The sequence below is a fragment of the Pongo pygmaeus genome, chromosome 10 (assembly GCF_028885625.2).
Source record: "Pongo pygmaeus isolate AG05252 chromosome 10, NHGRI_mPonPyg2-v2.0_pri, whole genome shotgun sequence".
NCBI lineage: Eukaryota > Metazoa > Chordata > Mammalia > Primates > Hominidae > Pongo > Pongo pygmaeus.
The window spans coordinates 96884884-96909274 of record NC_072383.2 but is presented as its reverse complement, the minus strand read 5'-3'; the positions used below and the strand labels follow the sequence as shown (position 1 = coordinate 96909274).

Genomic DNA, 24391 nt, shown 5'->3' with positions numbered 1-24391 from the left:
GCCTTACAGATTTAAGTGAGCGTCCTGTATATTTATTTGCTAAATCTGGCAGTCCTGTGAGGCTTTCTTGTGTTTGCATTGCAGCCTACCCTCTTCCTCTGTGCTATGGGCTGAATTGTGTCCTCCCAAATTTCATTGATGAAAGTCCTAACCCCCAGTGTGATGGTATTAGGAAGTGGGGGTCTTTGAGGAGGTAATTAGGTTTAGATGGAGTTGTGAGTATGGGCCCCTAATGAGGGGATTAGTGTCTTTATAAAAAGAGAAGGAGAGAGTAATATTCTTTTCTTTCTTTTTTTTTTTTTTGAGATGGAGTCTCACTCTGTTGCCCAGGCTGGAGTGCAATGGTGCCATCTCAGCTCACTGCAGCCTCTGCCTCCTGGATTCAAATGATTTTCCCACTCAGCCTCCTAAGTAGCCGGGATTATAGGCATGAGCCACCATGCCTGGTTTATTTTTGTATTTTAGGTAGAGACAGTGTTTCACTGTGTTGGCCACACTGGCCTCAAACTCCTGATCTCAGGTGATCCGTCCACCTTTGCTTCCCAAAGTGCTGGGATCACAGGTGTGAGCCACTGTTCCTGGCCTGAGAGTGATATTCTTTCCCTGCCATGTGAGGATCTAGTGAGAAGCTGGCGGCTGCAATCCAGGAAGGGGACCCTCATCAGGAACTGATTAGGTTAGAACCTTGATCATGGACTTCCCAGCCTCTAGAACTGTGAGAAATAAATGTTTGCTGTTTAAGCCACTATGGTTCTTTGTTATGACAACTTGAGTGAGCAGACTAAGACACTGTAATCCTGCTTCCTTCCATTATCCCACAGGTGTTGATTCTGAGAGCAATTCCCAACCAACTTCCTTTACGTGAAAATATGAAACCAGGGAAAGCAGTCTCCCATTAACCACTGAGTCGTATAGGATAAAAGCAGCTCTGTTCATATGATCAATGCACATCATCATGGATAAACCTGGTGCAAAACAGGCTCAGGCCTTCACAAAGATGGATTCTGTTTCCTTTGCCTCTTTTCTCTTCCCACCCTCTAAGTGAAGAGTTTCTTCAGGATTTATGCTTGTCTTTCTTCTTGTGATATATGTGATCTGCTTTGTCATATATCTGGCCCTTACTTAATACTTTGTGGACATGACCTTCAAATCAACATTTTGCCTTGACTCTCTCCTGAGCTCCAGTTCTGTGTTTCCAGCAGTCTTTTCTTCTATACCTTGATTTTCTGAAAGTACCCCACATACTGTATGTCCTTGCCTTACACTTCTGCTTGACTGTGAACAAATTTTCATTCAAGTTGCCAAGCAATGAGGGGGTATGTTGTGAAATGAATGTGCCTGGGAACCTGGTGAAAGTGGACATCAAGCCTTTAAGAGCAGGAACTGGGGAATGGAGCAGGACCCAAATGGCCTCTATTTTAAATTCTAGAAGTACCTGTTTCTTGAGTGCTTACTATGTGCCAGGTAAGGAGGGAATCCCAAAGCACCTTGTTATGGGACCTCAGTTCTACTCTAGTGCTGTGCTGTTGGTGAGACTCACTTTCTGCATGTCTGCTTCCTCATGTCTTAGCTGCTAGCTTAGGTCTTCCCTCTCTCTCACAGCTTCTGCATCTTCATTTTACTTATGCTTATGGTTCTTAAGTTCACGACCCTTTTTTTTTTTTTTTTTTTGGAGATGGAGTCTCAATCTGTCACCCAGGCAGTGGTATGATCTTGGCTGACTACAACCTCCATCTCCCAAGTTCAAGTGATTCTCTTGCCTCAGACTCCTGAGTCCTGAGTAGCTGGGACTACAGGCGTGCACTGCTACAGCTGGCTAATTTTTTTTTTTTTTTTTGTAGCAGAGACAGGGTTTCACCACGTTGGCCATGCTGGTCTTGAACTCCTGACCTCAAGTATCGTCCCGCTTCAGCCTCCCAAAGTGCTGGGAATACAAACGTGAGCCACTGCACCCAGCCCTTGATGCTTCTCAACATCTTTTCAGGGTTATCTACACTTGACAGCTTCATTTCCTTGCTTTTTTCCCCTTCAAGTTCCTGAGACAGGTAATCTGATTGGCTGTGCTATGTTTTTGAACCAGGGAAATGCCAAGGTTTCTGGTCAACCTATATGTTGGCTGCCTTTAGGTCAGGGGTCCATACTTGCTCGACCAGTTGTGGCTGGAGGGATTACGTGGCTCCTGACAACTGTCGTTACTACTTCTGCAGGGCCAGTGGCTGGGCAGCACAATGGCCGGCATGCCCAATAGTCCCAAAGTTCAATCTCTTTCCTTCCCATTTCTGTTGAAGGAACAACGATCTTGCCTCCTGTTTGGATAAAAAACCCTGGCCTCATATTTGAATCCATCTTTCCTCTTAATATTCAGTTCCAACCTCTGCCAAATCATACTGACTCTTTGTAGGCTATCTTAGTAAGCTCAGGCTGCTATAAGAAAATATCAGAGCCTGGGTGGCTTCAACAACAGAAATTTATTTCTTACAGTTCCATAGAACAAAGACTATAACCTATTCTCTTCTTTCAATTTTCACCTTTGCTGTCCAAATCTGGAAACTCCTTATTTCTTTCTCAGACCCACATGACAGCTTCTTACCTTGTTTTTCCTTATCCTGTTAATTTCACATCCTACTTTCAGATTGACTTTCTTTTTCTTTTCTTTCTTTTCTTTTTTTTTTTTTGAGATGGAATCTCCCTCCGTCGCCCAGTCTGGAGTGCAGTGGGGCGATCTCAGCTCACTGCAACCTCCGCCTCCCGGGCTAAAGTGATTCTCCTGCCTCAGCCTCCCGAGTAGCTGGGATTACAGGTGCCTGCCACCACACCAGGCTAATTTTTAAATTTTTAGTAGAGACGGGGTTTCACCATGTTGGCTAGGCTGATCTTGAACTCCTGACCTCAAGTGATCCACCCTCCTTGGCCATCTAAAGTTCTGGGATTACAGGTGTAAGCCACGGTGCGGGGCCCAGGTTGACTTTCTTGAAGTTCACCTCTGCTGATGCTACCCTACTGCTCAAATAACTTCAGTAGCTTTCTGCTGTTCATGGAATAAAGTTTGAATGTCTTTGCTTGGCATTTGAGGCCCTTCATGATCCAGGCCCTCTGGATACTTTCAATATATTCTCCATTAGTTTTCTTTTTGACTCTTGTATTTCTCAAAGTGTAGTCTTCAGGATGCTGAACCTAAATTTACCTGAGTGCTTTTGAAAGTGCAGGTTCCTCCCGAACCTGTAGAACCCCCAGCTACTTGGGAGGCTGAGGCAGGAGAATCACTTGATCTCGGGAGGCAGAGGTTTCAGTGAGCCAAGATCGCGCCACTGCACTCCAGCCTGAGTGACAGAGGGAGATTCTGTCTCAAGAAAAGAAAAGAAAAAAAAAAAAAAAAAAGAAAATCGTCCCTAGAAACAGTGAATATTACCTATTACCTCTGAGGGTGGGGCCTAGGAATCTATGTGGCAAACAGGAAAGGCAGGTGATTCTTCTGCATATTGAACTTCAGGAGTGCCCAATATAGTCAGTGAGGAAATGGAGAGTCCTCATTCTTGTAATGCTCTGAAAGGAGAGGTTGGGGGTATTTTTTTCTGGGATCATGAAGGAGTTAGGCTCTTCTGGCTGCCTCTTTGTCATGGAAAGTGGCCAGTGGTTCTGATTCCTTAAGGCAGTGATTTTCAAGCTGTACTCAGAGGAGCACTCAAGAGACCCCAAAGGAGGCGAGGGGGATGCTGAGTGGATGAACTCCACAACTCGCAGTTCTCCCCTTTCACTAAAAGAACTCCACTTTGATCTGTTTTATCGTTTGAGGTTCTAAGATTGTATTTGAAAGAAGTATTCTGCTTTAAGGTTTCCTAAAGGTCTCTGTTGTGGTTTAAATTACAGCTTTTCTCTGACTTCCAACTTTCAGATCATTTGAGAAGCAAATGCAGTGTTTATTCCATGCAGATGGAGATTGTAAATTATCTTTATTATTGATAAAGCCCAACTAGGGATTATAGCCTAGACCTATGGCAGCAATTGAGCTTCTCAATAACATCCCTCCAAGCCTAGACCTTGGTACAACTCACCCAAGGGAGTAAGTAGTGCCTTTCCTTGCTATTCCCCAGCTTTTTGTTCCTTTATTCATCCTTAGGGTTTTCCATGTCCAGTGTGGTGACTTCCCTCGGTGGAGGAGACCATCAGTTTCTCCAGATGTTCCCACTTCTGCCTTCCTAAGAACACATGCCTAATACTAACCATAGCTCCTCTAAGTGTCCTGTGACCACAGGTGAGAGGTTTATCTTCTGCTAATGGAAGGATCTGAAATGGGATGGAAAAGGAACATGAATTAAATTATCAACAAGGCTGTTCTGCACTCTTGGCTGAAAATAAATCGCTATGCTGTTTCACATTTCAATTTATGCCTAGCTGTGTTAGCCAGTGTAGAATATCAGAGCCCAGATGATGACATAAAAATACCTTAAGTAATATAACATCAGCAAAATAAAAACATCCCGCTTTAAAACAATAAACATTTGAAGCTTTCCCATTACTAAATTCCCCAGAAGAAATCAAAGTCCAAGAATTAAATTTTCTTTTATCAATTAAAGTGCAGAAAAATTACAGCTCTTACCAGTTTGTCATTCTGCTTAATCTCAGAGGGTTTCACTCAGACCCAGGGTAGAATCAAGTTCTTTAGCATTGTCAGCTTTGGCTGTCTTCCACTGGAATGAATGTCGTTTTCTGTGAGAATTATCAGCTCTGTGCAAACTAAATATTTCCTGCTTTGTTCTTTCATGGCACCTGGAAGGATCTCACTTCACTCCTGCCTTGCCATATGACTCTACTGGCCAATGAAATTGCACTTGCATTCTTACTGCAGCACTATTCACAATAACAAAGATATGAAATCAACTTAAGTATCTGTCTACGGATGAATACATTAAAAAATGTAGTATGGGCCAGGTGTGGTGGTTCATGCCTGTAATCCCAGCACTTTGGGAGGCTGAGGCGGGTACATCACTTGAGGTCAGGAGTTTGAGACCAGCCTGGCCAACATGGTGAAACCCCATCTCTACTAAAAATAAAAAATTAGCTGAGTGTGGTGGTGGGTGCCTGTAATCCCAGCTACTTGGGAGGCTGAGGCAGGAGAATCACTTGAGCCCAGGAGGCAGAGGTTGCAGTGAGCCGAGATCATGACACTGCACTCCAGCTTGGGCGACAGAGCGAGACTCTGTCTCTAAATAAATAAATAAATAAAATAAACATAAAAATATAGTATGTATACAAAATGAAATACTATTCTGCCATAAAAAAGAAATAATGTCATTTGAGGCAACATGGATGGAAATGGAGGACCTTATGTTAAGTGAAATAAGCAAGGCACAAAAAGACAAATATTGCATGTTCTCACATGTAGGAGCTAAAACATTTGAACACATGGAAGTAGAAAGTAGAAAAATGGATAACAGAGACTAGGAAGGGTGAGTGAGGAGGAGGGGAGAGGATGAAGACAAGTGAGTTAAAGGGTGCAAATATACAGAAAGATAAAGGAAATAAATTTAATGTTTGCTAGCAGAGCGGGATGACTGTATTTAACAAAAATGCATTGTACTTGGGTGATGGACACCCTGAATACCCTGGCTTGATCATTACTATGCATCATTTACCTGCAACACAATTTCACATGTGCCCCATTAATTTACACACACACACACGCACACATACACACACACAGAGAGAAATGTTGTGTTATTCCCTGGTAGAAAATTTATTAGCCACTGTGTGATTTACTATGTCCTGTACTCTGCCTGGCACTCCTGGAAGTACTAGGTTGCAATGGAATGTCCATCATTTGGGGCCCTTGATTTGCTGTGATAAGAACACCCCTGCCAGTCTGCAAAATACATGTAGTGTGGCATGAGAAACAAATTGTTGTTGTGCTTCTTTTTTTGAGACAGTCTTGCTCTGTTGCCCAGCCTGGTGTGCTGTGGTACGATCTTGGCTCAGTGCAACCTCTGCCTCCCAGGTTCAAGTGATTCTTGTGCCTCAGCTACCCAAGTAGCTGGGATTACAGGTGTGTGCCACCAGGCCTGGCTAATTTTTGTGTTTTTAGTAGAGACGGGGTTTCGCCATGTTGGCCAGGCTAGTCTGAAACTCCTGACCTCAAGTGACCTGCCTGCCTTGGCCTCCCAAAGTGCTGGGATTACAGGTGTGAGCTACCGCGCCTGGCCCAAATTGTTACTTTTGTCAAAACATAGTTTTGATGTAATAATCTAGTTTATCCTGGCTGATAGACTCTCTTAGGAATACTGAAATTGAGTTAATTCAATCTAAAGTCTTTCAAAAGCCCCACTTTTTAGTCTAAAATATTAATAGTCCACATCTAAATATGAATATCAAGCAAAAGTTTTAAAATACAGTTAAATCCCTTGCCTTTTGAGCAGTTACTACAAACAAGATGATCTCCCCAGAGCCCTGAAATTAGCATGCTCCTGATCAGACACTCAGTGGTATTTGAAAGAAGGAGCACAATGGAAACACACAAGTGCAAAGAGAAAGTTATCCTAGTCTCAACCTCACCAGGATATCAGTCACTTTGTGCCAGATGCTTGGAATCCACAACCAATACATATAAACTTAGGCAAGTCTCCCTCAAGAGATCAATTATGAATTCACTATGGCATTAAGTTCTATGCTTACTGCATCTTGGGGAAAATCCATCTATGCATAATGCCGCCTGTCTCAGAGTATGGCATTTATAAAATTTAGAAATTTACAGAAATGGGCCAGGCGTGGTGACTCACGCCTATAATCCGAGTACTTTGGGAGGCCGAGGTGGCTGGATCACCTGAGGTCGGGAGTTCGAGACCAGCCTGACCAACATGGAGAAACCCCGTCTCTACTAAAAATAAAAAATTAGCCAGGCTTGGTGGCGCATGCCTGTAATCCCAGCTACTCAGGTGGCTGAGGCAGGAGAATCGCTTGAACACGGGAGGTGGAGGTTGCAGTGAGCTGAGATCGTGCCATTGCACTCCAAGCTGGGCAACAAGAGTGAAACTTCGTGTCAAAAAGAAAAACCCAAAAACCAGAAATTTACAAAAATGACATGTCCAGACAATTATTTGAAGAGCCCTTCTTTTTAAATTATTTTTATTTTTTTGAGACAGGTTCTTGCCCTGTCCCCTAGGCTGGAGTGCAATGGTGCGATCAGGGCTCACTGCAGTCTTGATCTCCTGGGCTCAAGTGATCCTCCCACCTCAGCATCTCCAGTAGCTAGGATTATAAGCCTACGCCACCCAACCCGGCTGATTTTTAAATTTTTTTTTGACGAGGTCTCGCAGTGTTGCCCTGATTGGTCTCCAACCCCTGGGCTCAAGCAATTCTTCCGCCTTGGCCTCCCAAAATGCTGGTATTACAGGTGTGAACCACCATGCCCAGAGGATTGTTATTATTATTATTATTATTATTATTATTATTATTTTGAGACGGAGTTTCACTCTTGTTGCCCAGGCTGGAGTGCAATGGCTCAATCTCGGCTCACTGCAACCTCCACCTCCTGGGTTTAAGCGATTCTCCTGCCTCAGGCTCCTGAGTAGCTGGGATTACAGGTGCCCAACACTACGTCCGGCTAATTTTTTTTTTTTTTGTATTTTTAGCAAAGATGGGGTTTCGCCATGTTGGCCAGGCTGGTCTTGAACTCCTGACCTCAAGTGATCTGCCTGCCTTGGCCTCCCAAAGTGCTGGGATTACAGGCATGAGCCACTGTGCCTGGCCAGATTGTTATTACTTTAATCAAGGGCCCATCATCTAAAGTAACCAGACACTTCTATTTCTTTGTGTTTGAGACTTCAGGTCACCTTGGAGCAGACCTTGTTTGTGGGGGACAGTCCCCAGCATGGGCTCTAGTTACAGGCTAAGAAACTAGTGATCATTGATTTAGCTTGGCAAAAATCTATACCTGGATGTATTCCAACCCCCTTGTTTCATAGAACTTGAAGATTGCTAAGGAGATGGGCAAATTGGCCTACAGGCCAATACATCTTCAGGAAGGATGGTAGTCAAGACATGAACCTTTCTCTTTGGGATTCAAAGCAAGGGGCTGTTACTTGTGACCTTAGAAAGGCTCGATGGAAGACAATTGATGGAGCCAGATACTCTCAGAAAAACCTTCTCATAAAAGAGAGGGAGTCTGGATTGTTGGCCAGGGCTCCACATGATTGACCAGCTTATTGTACAGAGAAGACTATGGTTGATGTTGGATCACTTGACAGGAAGGGCATGTATTTACAGGACTGACCTCCCTGTCTGAGAAAGTGCCCCTGAGGTTCTCAGCCTACTTGGAGGAGCAGGAAGTGAAGAACAACATTCTGGCTATAGGTGGGATAGGAGGTTGAAGTTAATTTGAGTGTTTTAAAAAAATACAGTTTCATTTTATACCCCAGGCTGGTGGTTACATATGTAAAATATGTATGCATGGGGGAAAGGCAGAATGGTGCTGCGCAAAATATACAAAAGTGAAAAATGTACAAAACAGTACTGTCAAGACGGTTGGATTTTATTTCGTTTTCCTTTCATGTGGCTATGTATTTAAAAAGATGATAAAGCCAGGCGTGGTGGCTCACAGCTATAATCCCAGCACTTTGGGAGGCTGAGGCCGGCAGATCACTTGAGGTCAGGAATTGGAGACCAGCCTGGCCAACATGGTGAAACCCTGTCTCTACTAAAAATACAAAAATTAGCACTTTGGGAGGCCGAGGTGGGAGGATCACAAGGTCAGGAGATCGAGACCACGGTGTAACCCCGTCTCTACTAAAAATACAAAAAAATTAGCCGGGCGTGGTGGCGGGCGCCTGTAGTCCCAGCTACTCGGAGAGGCTGAGGCAGGAGAATGGCATGAACCCGGGAGGCGGAGCTTGCAGTGAGCTGAGATCGCGCCACTGCACTCCAGCCTGGGTGACAGACCGAGACTCCGTCTCAAAAAAGAAAAAAAAAAAAATTAGTTGGGCATGGTAACACACGCCTATAATCCCAGCTACTAGGGAGGCTGAGACAAGAGAATCACTCGAACCCGGAAGGCAGGGGCTGCAGTGAGTCTGCCACTGTGCTCCAGCCTGGGCGACAGAGCGAGACTCTCCCTACAAAAAAAAAAAAAAGATAAAATGTTGCCAGGCGTGGTCGCTCACGCCTATCATCCCAGCCCTTTGGGAGGCCGAGGTGGGTGGATCACTTGAGCTCAGGAGTTTGAGACCAGCCTGGGCAACATGGCGAAACCCTGTCTCTATTAAAATAAACAAAAAACAAAGAACAAAAATTAGCTGGATGTGGTGGCAGGCGCCTGTAGTCCCAGCTACTCAGGAGGCTGTAGTGGGAGGATCGCTTGAGCCTGGGAGGCAAGGAGCTGAGATTGCGCCACTGCATTCCAGCCTGGGCGACAGAGGGAGACCCTGTCTCAAACAAACAAACAAACAAACAAAATAGCATATGGATGCATATTTGCATAACAATTAACTTTCCATTAAAAATAAATCCTCAAGAATTTTTTCACTGTTCATTTTGTCTGTCGTAGTTATTGTTTGTTTCCTATATTTGAAATTCTTTGCACAGTCTTTTTCCTTAGCATCCTTGTCTTGTTTCCTCTTTTGTCCCTGTGTGTATTTTTAAAGCTTTCTCTTCACAATGGCAGAGACAGCAGCTGGCTCTAACTCCTGTTTAGATACCAGTTGGAGGCCTTCGTTGAATGAAAGAAGAGCCATTAAAAGAAGAAGTAATTATGCATCTTGTTTATTTTGTAACAGGCAATTACCTTAAGTCTTATGGTCTCAGAATGTCTAATTGATCAGCATTCTCTGATTTTAAAAGATTTGTGTTTTTGAAGTTTACAACTCAGCTATTAGCACTTGAAATACATTTTCTTGTAGAAACTGCTATAAAATGGTGTTTAAGACTCCTAGACCAGCCCACTGAAGCCCACAATACAGCAGAAATGTTTTATTGTCATTAGAAATAATTAGAAACATTTCCAATGATAGTATTACAAAAGGAATACATTTAAAGAATAGAAACATAAACTGAGAAAAGGGTGTAAAAATAGATGAATGTTGATGCTTGAGGAAAAGCAAGCACTTAGACAATGAGGAGGGAGATGGCCACATTTGCTATTTACTGAGCATATTGGTCGGGATTAACGTCTTTTAATTGGAGGTAATGAGTTTAGTCTCAGTTCAAAAATGGTGTGAGGGGCCGGGCATGGTGGCTCATGCCTGTAATCCCAGCACTTTGGGAGGCCGAGGCAGGCAGATCACTTGAGGTCAGGAGTTTGAGACCAGCCTGGCCAACATGGTGAAACCCCATCTCTACTAAAAATATAAAAATTAGCTGAGTGTGGTGGCGCATGCCTGTAGTCCCAGCCACTCGGGAGGCTGAGGCAGGGGAATCGCTTGAACCTTAGAGGCAGAGGTTGCAGTGAGCTGAGATCACACCGCTGCACTCTGGCCTGGGCAACAGAGCGAGACTCTGTCTCAAAAAAAAAAAAAAAAAAGGCATGAAGAGAATGATTGAGAGATTTTCTGGAATGAGACAACCACCCAGAGGCTGGAAGAGGTTGGGAAGGGAGAAGGGGCAATACAGATAGGCAGGTCCGTGCAAAGAAGAGCTTCTGGGAGGTGAAATTAGCTGAGTGAAAAGAGAGAAAAGGCTGGAGCCAGGGGAGAGAGGAGGGTCCCTGGATGCAGGACGTGCTGAGCCGGGATGTGACTGGTGAGCGAGGAAACGTGGTGTCTGTGGGACAGGAGCCCCCACGGGCTGCTTACTTTCTGTGCCTTCAGCCACGTCGGGGTTTTCTCTCAGTCATTCTCCCCAGGCCCCCGAGGGCTCTTCAGATTTTCTCAGGTGAGGAGTTGGGGGTTAATGGGAGATAAGAGCTTGGAATATTTCTTTGAGAAAATTAGGAGAAATATTGTATTGCCGCATACAATAATTGTATTGTTAAGTGTGTGTGTGTGTGTGTGAAAGAGAGAGAAACATCTTCCCACAGAGGAATTATACTGCCTTTCCTGGGAGGTACTAATACCTTCAGTGTGGCTGGTACCAGGAGACCCGATTGTGCAGTAAGAATGAAGTAGGGAGCGTGGTGCATTACAGGAAATTAAGCCAACTAGTTTATTCCTGTTCAAAATGTTTGTTTTTGTTTTGCTTGAAATAAATTAGTTGTAAATAGAAGTCTAAATAAAACACAACTCCAGGAAAGAATGAAATCTCACAATGGTGCAACCACTGCTTAATAATTTCCTGCTTGTCCCCAAATGGACCAATTGCAGAAGGATTGGGGGAGATTTCATCTTACAACATGTTATGACAGAGAAGGAAGGGTTAAGAAATCATTCCATCTCATTGCCACATGTCTGGTGTACTTACAATAACTAGAGATTTTCTGGAATGTCCTCAATTCAAATATTCTGTTATGTTGACTTATGTACATTCCTACTTGTCAGATTGCAGCTCCCAAGTTCTGTTCAGAAGGTAGAGTTGGCATAGGAATTCAGTAGCAGATTCCCAGCTGGTGTTCTCAACCCGACTCCTCTCTTCTATTAGAAGATATTATCTATTAGATATTATCATTTATTTTTGTTTAAACGAAACAAAACGCTTATATGTGCGAATGCTTACAGAAACTCTGTAAGTTACAGAAACTTTGATAGTTCTCTATTATACATTGCAACAAGCCCAGGCTTTTTTTTTCTAGCATTAGAGAGTTTGTCCTACTTAGGTAACTTTCTTTCTCCTGCTTCCTGGACACTCATCTTTTGTGCCAATCAAGTAGCTCTGTTCTCTTTTCCCTGCAACTGCCCTATTCATTCCTATCTGCTTTGCTTCCTTTCTATGTCTAAGCTTCTCTCTTGGGATGCGTTCCTCCTTTCTTTACTTATTAGAACTAAACTTACTTGTAAAATCTTAGCTGGAGTCTGATATCAAGCAAAACAAAGCACAGTATAGAGCTCATAGAGAATAGAATATTTTTGTTCTTAAAGGGTCCTAGATGAGCCACTGCAAATGTGATCAGTGTATTGAATGTACTGGCCTTGGGTGCTGTGTTAGTCTGCACTCTCCAGAGAAACAGAACAAGAGGAGTTCTATCAAGAGACTTACTATAAAGAATTAGCTCACATGATTATGGAGGCAGAGAAGTCCCAAGATCTGCAGTCAGCAAGCTGGAGACCCAGGAGAGATGGTAATGTATTTCCAGTCCAAGTTTGAAGACCTGAGAACGAGGAGCGCTGATAGTGTAAGTTCTAGTTTGAGTCCAAGTCCAAAGGCAGGAGAAGACTGACTTTGCAGCTTGAAGACAGGCAGAGAACTAATTATTATTATTATTTTTCCTTAACTTTTTATTCTATTAAGGTCTTCAACAGATTGGATGAGGCCCACCCAAAGCAATCTGCTTTACTACCCTACTACCCTACTAATTTAAATTTTTTTTTTTTTTGAGACGGAGTCTTGCTCTGTCACCCAGGCTGGAGTGCAGTGGCACTATCTCTGTCTGCTCACTGCAACTTCTGCCTCCCGGGTTCAATAGATTCTCCTGCCTCACCCTCCTGAGTAGCTGGGATCACAGGCGTGCACCACCACGCCAGGAAAATTTTTGAAATTTCAGTAGAGACGGGGTTTCACCATGTTGGCCAGGCTGATACCAAATTCCTGACCTCAGGTGATCCGCCTGCCTCAGCCTCCCAAAGTGCTGGGATTACAGGTGTGAGCCACCACACCTGGCCTAATTCAAATGTTATTTTCACCTTGAAACACCCTCACAGACACACCAGAAATAATGTTTAATCTGGGCACTCCATGGCCCAGTCATGTTGACACAAAAATTAACCATCACATTGGCTGAGTGCGGTGACTCACGCCTGTAATCCCAGCACTTTGTGAGGATGAGGTGGGTGGATCACCTGAGGTCAGGATTTTGAGACCAGCCTGGCCAACATGATAAAACCCCATCTCTCCGAAAAATACAAAATTAGCTGGGTGTGGTGGTGCATGCCTGTAATCCCAGCTACTCGGGAGGCTGAGGCAGGAGAATCACTTGAATCTGAGAGGCAGAGGTTGCAGTGAGCTGAGATTGCACCATTGCATTCAAGCCTAGGCGACAAGACCAAAACTCCATCTCAAAAACAAACAATCAAAAACAATGAAAAAACAAAATTAACCATCACAGGTGCTATTCCAGCAGGAAACCATTGTATTCTTTGTCACCATTGCCTTCTAATAAAATCCTCAAATAAACTTCATTCCAACATCCTGGATGGTGTTTCAGGCAGAGCCGTTTGTTTTTCTGGACATTAGGGATCAGGATAGTTTCAGCTATTATAAATTTCAGCCTGATCTGAATAAAAACTTTAATCACATCTCTAATTAAAAGCCTCTCCTTCCTTATTCTCCCAGAGGCTTGAAGTAGGAAAGGAGGAGGTAAGATCTGCCTTTTTCTTCCATTCTCCACCTCTTGTCTCACTTGCTAGATGCTCTGGGGTTAGCCAGGTAGGAAGGGCTAGAAGTTAAGAACTGTATATATGTATATTTTTTAACCTAGCCAGTCCTAGTCTCCAAAAACCTCCTGTGTAGCAAACATCCAAATACTGATAATTTTTCAATAAGGGGCTTTTGTGGGTTCTTTGGAGACTCTCTGTTGGAGACCTCTGATAGCGCAAAATTTCCTGATATGGTGAGGTCCTCTCTTGCTGCCCTCTTATGACATGCCCTCATCCCTACTTCAGCAGTTTACAGCACGTCACCTCTTTCTAGCTGGACACTGGTCAGCAGCCTTCTTGGGTGGGGTCTCTGCAGCATCTGCTCTGCGTTTTGCCTCACTAAGCTCTGAAAGTGTGATGCTCTCTCTTTCTTCTTCATTATAGACAGCGCCAGCCAGCCTCTCCCTCTTGGACTTTTCTAGGGGAGAATCAGGCACCAGTCTCTGCACTTCCTGAACTCCAGGGAACACAGGTCAGTCCTCTGTGGTAGGCAGAATAAGAGTGTCTCACAGATGTTCACACCCTGATCTCTGGAACCTGTGAATATGTTACCTTACCTGGCAAAAGGGGCTTTGCAGATGTGATTGAGGTTATGGACCTTGAGTGGGGGAGATTATCCTGGATTATCTATGTGGCCCCAGTCTAATTAACTCACCACAGGAGTCCTTAAAAGTGGGGCACCTTTTTAGATGGCTATAGTCAGGGAGAGAGATGTGACTACAGAAAAAGGGCAGAGGCATATGACATGAGAAATATGTTCCCCACCATTGCTGACTTGAAGATGGAGGAAGACAGCCACAGGCCAAGTCAGTAAATAGCCTCTAGGAGCTGATAATGGCCCTGAGCTACAGCCAGCAAGAAAGCATGTATCTCGGCCAGGTGTGGTGGCTCATGCCTGTAATCCCAGCACTTTGGGAGGCCAAGGCGGCTGGATCCCTTGAGGTCAGGAGTTCGAGACCAGCCTGACCAACATGGTGAAACTCTGTCTTAACTAAAAATACAAAAATTAGCCAGGCGAGGTGGCAGGCACCTGTAATCTCAGCTACTTGGGAGGCTGAGGCAGGAAAATCGTTTGAACCCGGGAGGTGAAGGTTGCAATGAGCCAAGATTGTGCCATTGTACTCCAGCCTGGGCAACAAAGTGAGACTCTGTCTTGGAAAAAAAAAAAAAAAAAAGAGAAAACATGTATCTCAATCCCACAACTGCAAGTAATTGAATTTTGCCAACAACCTAACTGATCAGGAGACAGATTATTCCGTAGAGCTTCTAGAAATCCGCTCAGTTTGCTGACACCTTGATTTTAGATTCCTACTAGGGATTTAGATTTAGAGATTCCTACGAGATTTCTGTTCTACAGATATACATTTGTGTTGTTTTAAGCCACTAAATTTGTGGCAATTTTTTCATGGCAGCAATAGAAAACTAATGTACTCTCAGGTTTTCTCACTGGGTCTACCAGTTCTGCCTTTTAGTAAGCAGGCAGGTAAGAGGATGGTGAGATGGTGTTCTTTTTTTGGCAGAGACTGTCTGCTTCCATTCTCTACCATTGCTTCTCTTGAGACTCCTCCTGCATGGTTTGGGAAGGCAACAGAATGTTTTCCTTTTCTTTTCTTTTTTTTTTCTTTTTGAGATGGAGCCTCACTCTTGTTGCCCAGGCTGGAGTGCAGTGGTGCAATTTTGGCTCGCTGCAACCTCCGCCTCCCGGGTTCAAGTGATCCTCCTGCCTCAGCCTCCCGAGTAGCTGGGATTACAGTCATGCGCCACCATGCCAACTAATTTTTGTATTTTTAGTAGAGATGGGATTTCACCATATTGGCTAGGCTAGTCTCAAACTCTTGACCTGAGGAGATCCACCCGCCTGGCCTCCCAGAGTGCTGGGATTGTAATCATGCCTATGGGTGTGAGCCACTGCCCCCGGCCAACAGCATGTTTTTCTATACCACGGATTGACAACTTCGTTGTCCTCACTCTTTCTTATATATAGGCTCTAGGCTGGAGGTGGATTTCTTGATGTGTCCAGATCTTCTCTTAGTCACAATGTAGAGGCAGGAAAATCTCATTTAGCATTGTTGGACACATTTCACAAATCTTTGTCCCTTGTTGTCTGTTTCAGTGCAAGCACATGTAGACCATTTTTAAGCATTTCCGTTCCTCACCAGCTACCTGAATTCCCTCTGCCTGCAAGAGGTCTGCTTGATGGAAATCCTGTTACTGATTGTCCTCTGCATTTTAATGAACACACCTCTGATGTTGGACTATGCACTGTTGGTTCTATTGCCTGTCTGAAATTAATTTAATCAAAATAAAAACTTTAATCACATCTCTAATTATAAACCTCTCCTCCCATGTTCTCCCAGAGGCTTGAATTAGGAAAGGAGGAGGTAAGATCTGCCTTTTTCTTCCACTCTCCACCTTTTTTTGTTTGTTGGTTTGTTTTTGAGACTGAATTTTGCTCTTATTGCCCAGGCTGGTGTGCAATGGCGCGATCTTGGCTCACTGCAACCTCTGCCTCCCGGGTTCAAGCAATTCTCCTGCCTCGTCTCCCTAGTAGCTGGGATTACAGGCACCCACCACCATGCCTGGCTCATTTTTTTGTATTTTTAGTAGAGACAGGGTTTCACTATGTTGGCCAGGCTGGTTGTGAACTCCTGACCTCAGGTGATCCACCTGCCTCAGCCTCCCAAAGTGCTGGGATTACAGGCATAAGCCATCATGCCCAGCCCCACTCTCCACCTCTTGTCTCACTTGCTAGATGCTCTGGGATTAGCCAGGTAGGAGGATCTAGAAGTTGAGAGCTATTTTTTTTTCTTTCTTTTTTCCTTTTTTTAACCTAGCCAGTCCTACTCTGCAAAAACCTCCTGTGTAGCAAACATCCAACGGACCAAGTCAGCTCCTTCAGCACATGGCCAGCAGGACATCATGGCTTACGCCTGAGCCTTCCAGAGCACAAACAGAGCCTCAGGTTTGCAAGGATAGAAGGCACCCTAAAGATCAGCTGTTTCACTGCTTCTCTTCTCCCGCTCTTTGAACTTGAATCCTCCCTCCTCATTGGTCTTCCAGGATACATATATGGCAGATCCTTAGGGGATCTCAGTACTTATTTTTTTAAAAAAATATATAAATGAGTTTTTTTAATGATGAAAAAAATTTTTTTCTTTTTCTTTTTTAATTTTCAAAAATTTTCCATAAGTTATTGGAATACAGGTTGTATTTGCTTACATGAGTAAGTTCTCTTTTTAAATTTTTTTGGGATGGAATTTCACTCTTGTTGCCCAGGCCAGAGTGCAATGGTGCAGTCTCGGCTCACCACAACCTCTGCCTCCCAGGTTCAAGTGATTCTTCTGCCTCAGCCTCCTGAGTAGCTGGGATTACAGGCCTCCGCCACCACACCTGGCTAATTTTTGTATTTTTAGTAGAGACGGGGTTTCACCATGTTGGCCAGGCTGGTCTCAAACTCCTGACCTCAGGTGATCTGCCCACCTTGGCCTCCCAAGGTGCTGGGATTACAGGCGTGAGCCGCTGCGCCCGGCCATGAGTAAGTTCTTTAGGGTGATTTGTGTGATTTTGGTGCACCCATCACCCAAGCAGTATACACTGCACCATACTGGTAGTCTTTTATCCCTCACCCCTCTCTCAGTCTTCCCACAAGTCGTCAAAGTCCATTGTATCATTCTTATGCCTTTGCATCCTCATAGCTTAGCTCCCACATATTGGTGAGAACTTAGGATGTTTGGTTTTCCATTCCTGAGTTACTTCACTTAAAGTATTAATCTCCAGTCTCATCCAGGTCACTGCAAATACTGTTAATTCATTCCTTTTTATGGCTGCGTAGTATTCCATCATATATATATATACCACAGTTTCTTTATCCACTCATTGATTGATGGGCATTTGGGGTGGTTCCATGATTTTGCAATTGTAAATTGTGCTGCTACAAACATGCGTGTGCAAGTATCTTTTTCGAATAATGATTTCTTCTCTGGTGGCACCTTATTCTGTTATGGAGATTTTCTCTGAGTTCTTTTGAGGGCAGGGAACAAATCTTAACCATTGCGTCAACATCAGCCCCAACTCAGAGCCTGAAGCCTTGCAGGGAGTCAGTGAATGAATGAGTGAATGAATGAATGCATATTTTTGAGTCCCAAACTGGCTTCCCTGTAGTTTCCATAAGGTGGTCCTTGGGTAATTCAGAATGATTTAAATTCCGTCTCTACAGCATCACCTTTAACTATAAAAAGCTATCCTGTCCTAATTAAGTGTTTCATTCTGATTTGATATATTTTCAAACCCTTAAATGATATTCCCACACATCAGTTACAACCTTTTCTGTTTTAGTTATATAATCACCTCCTAAAGAATGTTCTGCTTTCTGGAAGGCATTCAGCTTGAGGGTGGGGTGGAAGTGATTGTGTAACTATTGCAAAAGCCTGTGGTTTGAATCTTTCCAAAAGTCTTATCTCAGCAGCCCAGACGCAGTACTCTGCCAATAGTCACAGCTTCTCTGTTTCCCATTGTGTCATCTGCAGACAGCCCTGATAAGGGCTGAGAGCTCATATGGAAAGTGTCATGGTGTGTTTTAAGTGTAACAGAATATCAAATGGGACTTTTCATGGTGTCTTGAAATTTTATCTGAATCTGCAAAGTTGAGAGCAAAAGGTGATAATTATCACCAGATTTCTGAATAGGATATTAGCACAGACATATCCATGCAGAAATTATGAAGCGACAGCAAAACTAGTATGGTGATTATCAACCTCAGTCATATCCTCCAGCTGAAAAGGAGGCAGGGAATTAGAAAGTGGCTTTGGGGTAGGGATAGTGTCATGGCATTTCCCATTCTCTTCCTCTGGGGAAACTCTTGAGAGAGTTCAGGGCTCCTGTGGTGTCCTGGGATTGGACTAGAGTGGAGGAGGAGAGATTATGAAGGAGTGGGTTGGTGTCTTCCGGCATTTAGGGACATAAATGAATGGAAACTAGGGTTTGCTTCCTGCCTGGTGAGTCTGGGATTTGGGGGGGTTGGTTGAAACCACCAGGGAATCCTAAATGAGAGGGTCGTAGTGGAACCTGTTTACACTGCCAGAATTTGTAATGGTGAGGGCATGCGTTTCCGAGGCGCTACAATGGAAAACAGCTGGCCTTGAATCAGAAGTGTTGCCTATGGGGTGAAGGGACCCCAGCAATGAGCTGTTATGTGCTGTACTTCTGAGCAGGAGCTGAGAAATTTGCAAGAAACTTCTGGGAGAAGGCTGGGCATGGTGGCTCATGCCTGTAATCTCAGCACTTTGGGAGGCCAAGGTGGGTGGTCACTTGAGGTCAGGAGTTTGAGACTGGCCTGGCCAACGTGATGAAACCCCATCTCTACTAAAAATACAAAAGTTAGCTGGGTATGGTGGCGCATGTCTGTAATCCCAGCTACTCAGGAGGCTGAGGCAGGGGAATCTCTTGAACCTGGGAGGAGGAGGTTGCAGTGAGCTGAGATTGCACCACTGCACTCCAGCCTGGGCAACAGAAGGAGACTCTGTCTCAAAAAAAAAGAAGAAAAAAAAAAAAGAAAAAAAAAAAAAAAACTTCTGGGAGAAGTGGGAGAGTGCACTGGCTTTGAAGGGAGTTTTTCAGCCAGGTGGTCCCCCCAGAGAGCCTTCAAAAGCCCCACAAATGGTTCCCATTGGAGAGAGCCAGCATGTGGGCTCCTCCTACCCCAAGGCCATGGTATACTGTATTACAAGAGCATCTGCCACAAAGATATATTTGTCCTTCTTCCCTTAGTCCCCCTGCTCCCTGACTAGACCCTGGAGAGCCCAGACACAGCAGAGCGAGAGGGAGGCATGTGAAGGAGATGGAAGAAGAGCAGACAGTTCCTCCTTCACATGCTGTAGGTCACCACACTAGGCTGAGACTGCACTGAGTACACGATTGAAGTATTTTTTTTCTTTCTTTCTTTTTTTTTTTTTTTTTCCAGGGACAGAGTCTCATTCAATTGCCCAGGCTGGAGTACAGTGATCTGATCATAGCTCACTGTAACCTCAAACTCCTAGGCTCAAGAGATCCTTCTGCCTCAGCCTCCTGAGTGGCTAGGACTATAAGAATGCACCACCATACCTAGCTAATTTTAATTTTTTTGTAGTGATGGGGTCTTGCTATGTTGCCCAGGCTGGTGTTGGACTCCTGGCCTTAAGCAATCCCCCTTCCTTGGCCTCCCAAAGCACTGGGAATACACACATGAGCCACGGTGCCTGGCCTGAAGTTTTTAATAGAAATGTTTAATGAGTTTTCATTCTTGAAAGTAATTTCAAAATCTATGAGATAAGCCTGAGATATTGCCCAGAGGTGGGGAAGGGTGCTGCGATGGATCATATTCTGAAGGGGCTATCAGAGAAACATGAAACTGTTTTCTGTTTGTACACTAATGAGCTTAGCACATTTGATAAACTTAATAAGTAAACAATAATTTTAGGTAAATTCCAGAGAGGCTAGTCCGGAGGAGTAGGTGGGCAACACACTATTCTCTAGAACTTTGGTATTATAGACTTGTTTCTAAAGTTTTTGATATTGTTATTTAATTTTTTTAAAGTAATAAAAACATTTATTGACCCATTTCTATGTGCAGGCACTCTGACAAAAGTGTATTGCAATATTCTTTCATTTAATTTTAACAATTGTGCAATATAGGAATTCTATCTTTATTCTACAAAAATAAGGAAATTGTATGTCAGAGAAGTTAACCAACTTGTGCAATACAATGATGCTAATAAATAGCAGAGATAGGGTTTAAAAAGTTTTTATTTTGAAATAATTTTATGATTACAGAAAAGTTGCAAAAATAGTACAGTGAGTCCCATATATTCTTCCTTCAGCTTCTCCTAATGTTCACTTCTTACATAACCATAGTATAACTACTAAAACTAGGAAAGTAAGTAACATTGATAGTTTTTTTTTTTTTTTTGAGACAGTCTCTTTGAGACAGAGTCTGTCGCCCAGGCTGGAGTATAGTAGCGTGATCTCAGCTCACTGCAACCTCCGCCTCCCGGGTTCAAGAAATTCTCCTGCCTCGGCCTCCCTAGTATCTGGGATTACATGCTCTTACCACCACTCCCAGCTAATTTTTATAGTCTTAGTAGAGACAGGGTTTCACCATGTTGGCCTGGCTGGTCTCGAACTCCTGACCTCAGGTGATCCACCCGCCTCAGCCTCCCAAAGTGCTAGGATTACAGGCATGAGCCACTGCACCTGGCTGATACAATATTATTAACCAATCTATAGACCTTATTCAAATTTTGAGATTCCTTAATTTTCCTAATGAATGTTCTTTTTGTGGTCAGAATCCAACCTTTGGTCCCACATTACATTTAGTTGTCATGTTTTCATAGTTTCCTCCTAAATCTTTCTTTGCATCATTAAATTTTAAGATTGGGAAGGACATTAAAGGTCTTCTAGATGAATCATCCTGTGGATTCTCAAATACCGTCCATCAAAATCCCTGCTGTTCATTATTCGCACGAAGACACTGCCAGTGGTGGTCTGACCTAAATGGGGCCACCTCCGTTAGAAGGTCCATATTTGCTTTCTTAAAGCTTCCACCTATTGGTTCTGGTTCTTACCTTACATTTGCCATTTAGAACAAGGCCAATTTCCCTTCTATATGATAGCTTTCAAATATGTGAAGACCATTATATTTACACTCCCACTGGAACACCACCCTCCGCTCCTGCCACCAAATCTTTTCTTTACAATGGGCATCTTTAATTCTATCAACTCTTCCTCGTATGTTATGGGTTTAAGTCCTTCTGCTTAAAACTATGGGCTTTGCCCTAAAATAGCTTCAAACTAGTCTGGGCCATTGTACCCTGAACTAGCTCCAGTTTGTACACATAGATGTAGATGTGGGTCTGTCTACAGCTGACCCTTGAACAATGTGGGAGTTAGGGTTGCTGACCCTGGAGAATTGAAAATTTTTGAATTACTTTTGACTCCCCCAAAACTTAACTATGAATAGCTCACTGTTTACTAGAAGCCTTACTGATGACATAAACAGTTGAATCACACATATTTTGTGTGTGTGTGTATATATATATATGTATATATATATATCATACTGCATTCTTACAATAAAGTAAGATAGAGAAAAGAAAATGTTATTAAGAAACTCATAAGGGCTGGGCGTGATGGCTCACACCTGTAATCCCAGTACTTTGGGAGGCCGAGGTGGGCAGATCACTTGAGGTCAAGAGTTCAAGACCAGCCTGGCCAACATGGCAAAACCTCATCTCTACTAAAAATACAAAAATTAGCCGGGTGTGGTGGCGCATGCCTGTAATCCCAGCTGCTTGGGAGGCTGAGGCAGGAGAATTGCTTGAACCTGAGAGGTGGAGGTTGCAGTGAGCCGAGATCACACCACTGCACTCCAGCCTGGGCAACAGAGCGAGACTCCGTCTCAAAAAAAAAAGTAAAAGAAACTCATAAGGAAGAGAAAATATATTTACTATTCATCAAGTGGAAGTGGATCATCGTAAAAGTCTTCATTCTTGTCATCTTCACATTGAGTAGGCTGAGGAGGAGGAGAGGAGAGGTTGGTCTTGCTGTCTCAGGAATGACAGAGGCAGAAGAACATCTCTAGCCTTGCTCTAGCCTGCCCTCCCTGTAAATAAGACTTCATGAGATATGCAATTGTAAAATTTCCCCTGCTTTTTGACACTGCCAAATTCAGAGAGAATCCAAAAATCCAGATCCTATAGCAAGTCCTTTCTGTCATTTTCATGCTGACATTCCCCATGATTCCCAACAGCCTGCATTCTCTCCCACTGCAACTGGTAATAAATCCAACTTGTTCAATGTGCTACAGGTTGTGTGCAGTGTACAAGGGTTCCCTTTCCCTCTCTTCTCACCAAGACTTGTTATCTTTCAGCTTTTTGGTAATAGCCTCTTTAAAAGGTGGTATCTCATTTTTTAATTTGCATTTTCCTAATGATAATGATGTTGAGCAATTTTTCATGAATATTTTAGCTGTTTTTAAGTTTTCTTTTGAGAAATGTCTGTTCAGGTCTTTTGCCCATTTTTTAATTGGATTATTGGTTTCTTTGCTATTGAGTTATTTGAGTTCTTTCTACATTTTGGATATTAACCCCTTATCAGATGTATGATTTGCAAATATTTTCTCCCACTCTATGAGTTGTCTCTTCATTTCATTAATTGTTTCCTTTGTGGTGCAGAAGCTTTTTAATTTTGTGCAACCTCATTTATCTATTTTTGCTTTTGTTACCTGTGCTTTTGGCATCATATCCAAAAATCATTGCCCAGACTGATATCATGGAGATTTTCCCCTATGTTTTCTTCCAGTAGTTTTACAGTTTCAGGTCTTATATATAAGCCTTTATTTCATTTAGAGTTGATTTTTGTATTTAGTGTGAGGTAAGATTCCAATTGTATTCTTCTGCATGTGGATATCCAGTTTTTCCAACACCATTTCTTGAAGAGACTGTCCTTTTCCCATTGTGTGTTCTTGGCAACTTTGTCAACAATCAATTGACTATGAAGTGTGGGTTTTATTTCTGGGCTTTCTATTCTGTTCCATTGTTTGATGTATCTTTTTTTACATCAGTACCATGCTGTTTTAATTACAATCACTTTAAAACATATTTTAAAATCAGGGAGTGGGATGCCTCTAGATTGGTTCTTTTTGTTCCAGATTGTTTTGGCTTTCAGAGTCTTTTGTAATTCCATGTGGATTTAAAGGATTGTTTTTTTTCTATTTCTGTGAAAATGTAATGGAATTTTGATAAGGATTGCACTGAATCTGTAGAATGCTTTGGGAAGTATAGACATTTTAATATTAATTCTTCCAATCTGTGAACATGGAGTATCTTTTGATTTATTCGTGTTTTCTTCAATTTCTTTTTCATCAGTGTTTTGTAGTTTTCAGCATATAGGTCTTTCACCTCCTTGGTTAAATTTATGCCCAAGTATTTTATTTTTCTGTTGCTATTGTAAATGGGAATGTTTTCTTAATTTAATTTTTGGATAGTTTGTTATTGGTGTATAGAAACACTACTGATTTTTGTGTGTTGAGTTTGTATCTTACAACTTTATTAAATTCATTTATCTGTTCCAACAGCTTTTTTGATGGCATCTTTAGGATTTTCTGTATATTAGATTATTTTGCCAGCAAACAGATACAATTTCACTTCTTCCTTTCCTATTAGGATGCCTTTTATTTCTTTTTCTTGCCTAATTGCTCTGGCTAGGACTTCCAGTACTATGTTGAAAAGAAGTGGTGGAAATGGGCATCCTTTTCTTGTCCCTGATTTTGGAGGAAAAAGGTTTCAATTTTTCACTGTTATTTTATTTTTTTAAAAGTTTTCTAACCACTAAGTATGATGTTAGCTATGAGTTCTCCCATATGGCCTTTATTGAGTTGAGGCACATTTTCTCTATACCTAATCCGCTGAGAGTTTTTATCATAAAAGAGGGTGAAATTTGCCAAATGCCTTTTTTTGCATCTATTAAAATGATATGTTATATATTCTTTACTTTGTTAATATAGAATATCACATTTATTAATTTGCATATGTTTAATCATCCTTGCATCTCAGGGATAAATCCCATTTGTGATGGTGAATGATTCTTGTAATGTGTTGTTGAATTTGGTTTGCTAATATTTCATTGAGAATTTTTGCAACAATGTACATCAGGAATATTGGCCTGTAATTTTCTTTTTTTGTAGTGCGCTTGTTTGGCTTTAATTTCAATAATATATTTTATTTAACCCATTATATCTGAAATATTATCATTTCCAAATGTTGTCAATATTAAAGTATTATTGAGATATAGCACCTTCTTTTTTGTTTCGTACTAAACCACATCTCATTTGAGACTAGGCACATTTCAAGTTTACCCTTGAACAATATGGG

The 24391-nt window shown here is 42.6% G+C and overlaps 1 long non-coding RNA gene across 1 annotated transcript in view; it reads left to right on the top strand.

Moving 5' to 3' along the window:
* Positions 1-24391, top strand: part of LOC129010853 (uncharacterized) — a 148911-nt gene that overhangs the window by 54321 nt on the left and 70199 nt on the right. The gene's annotated exons all lie outside the window — the stretch shown is intronic.